Source organism: Ursus maritimus, unplaced genomic scaffold (assembly GCF_017311325.1).
Source record: "Ursus maritimus isolate PB19 unplaced genomic scaffold, ASM1731132v1 scaffold_19, whole genome shotgun sequence".
In the NCBI taxonomy this organism is placed as follows: Eukaryota; Metazoa; Chordata; class Mammalia; order Carnivora; family Ursidae; genus Ursus; species Ursus maritimus.
Genome location: NW_024424341.1, coordinates 44,593,104 through 44,595,006, shown reverse-complemented (window position 1 = coordinate 44,595,006; position 1,903 = coordinate 44,593,104).

Sequence of the window (1,903 nt, the reverse complement as noted above, 5' to 3'; positions counted from 1 at the left end):
TCTGTTGAGTGGCGCCATCTGCGTGCCTGCGGCTCAGTGCGGCTGCCTGAGTGCCGGCCGCTACTTTGAACCCGGCGTGCCGCTGCCGCCTCCTCACCCCGCGACCAGCCGCTGCTGCAGTTGCCACCCTGGCGGCCGGGTGGCCTGCAAACCCTGCCGCGCAGTCCGGGGCGGCCCAGGCCTCTGCCTCGCCTCAGACGAACTCCGTTACCGCACCTTCGATGGCACCACCTTCCACCTCCCGGACGCCTGCACCTATTCGTTGGTGGGCACGGGCACGGGCAGCCTCCGGGGTGTGTGGCCCTTCGAGGTGGTGCTGGAGAAAGGCCCAAGGACGCCCGAGCTCCGCCGCGTGCTGCTCTGTGTGCATGGCCACCGCTTCGGCCTAGACTGGGAGGACTGGGGATACATCAGGGTGAGCCCCCTCCCTGTGGTCCGCCTCCTCTCAGCTGCCTGGCAGTTTCTGCTCTGATGGGTGGGATCTCTGAGTACCTCCTGATGCCTGCCTCGCTCTGACAACTTCATTTCCACTCTCCTCCTTCTCCTGTCTCCACTTCCCCCCTCTCCTGCCCCTGCCCCTTTCAATCCTTGTCTCAATAGTTGGGTCTGCACGCCCCCCTTCCGTGCTGCTCAGGCTCTTTGTCTCTCCCACTTCCCTCCTCTCTCTCATCACCACCCATGCCCACCCCCAACCTTCATCTCGGGCTCTTCTCCTCCGCCGCCGGGGTCTCCATGCGCCCTCTCCTGCTCCACAACTACTATCACCTCTTCCCCATGAGGCCCACCCAGCCTTCCCTGACCCCTGCTCCCTGCTGGCCCAGCCTCCTCTCTGGTGCCCCTGCCTCACCACTGCCCTTCCTCTCTATTTCTCTCCAAAGTGGTCCCTCCCCTCTCTCCCCCTCCTGTCCCCACATCCCCTCTCTCCTTCTTCCCTGCTCTACCCTCCTCTGCGGCCTTCCATCCCCCAGGTCCATGGATGCCCTCAGGTCCCTCTCCGGTCCCTGAATAAGGAGTTTCCCCTCTCTCCATGCACTCAAGGCCCACCTCACCACTCTCCCTCCCCCTCACTCTTCCCCTCTCCAGATCTCCACACACCTTCCCACAATACCCATTCCCAAGGACTGCCCACCCCTGACTCTTCTTCACCCCATGGCCCTCTTCTCACTCCAGCAGTCCCTGTCCACTCTTCCCCTATTCTGGCACACCACTTCTCTTCGCCTTTGCACACACTCCCCACACCACCCCTCCTCACAGTCCCCTCCCAGTTCTCCCCAGACCCGGCCCTCACCCCTCACTCTAGGCTGCCCCACCCCTTCCCGCAGGTGGACGGCGTGCGGCGCTGCCTGCCCTTCGCGCTGACCAGCGGCAGGGTGCGCGCCTTCGCGCGGGGCGCCTCGGTGGTGCTTGCGGTGCGTGGGGGCCCGCGCCTGCTTTTCGAGCTCGGTGGCCACCTGAGCGTGGAGCTGCCTGCGGCCTACCGGGGTCTCACGCGCGGCCTCTGCGGCAACTTCAACGGCAATGCGTCCGATGACCTGCAGCTGCAGGGGCCCGGGCCCTGCGCCGCGCCACGTCCCTGCCCAGGTTCGGGCTGTCCACCGGCCGCCGAGGACGCGGGCGCAGACGCAGCTGGGCGGGGCGCTTGTGGCCTCCTGCGCGAGCCCAGCGGCCCGCTGGCACCTTGCCACGCACTCCTGCCGCCGGAGCCCTTCTTCCAGGCCTGCGTGGCCGACGTGGGCCGTGCCCGCGGGAACCGCGAAGTGCTCTGTGCCTTCCTGCAAGCCTACGTGGCTGCCTGCCAGACGGCTGGTGCAGATATGAGGCCCTGGAGGGCTCCCAGCTTTTGCCGTATGTTCCCCACCAGAGGGCTTTCAGAGCTGGCGGGGTGCGGGGCTGGGGGGGGGGG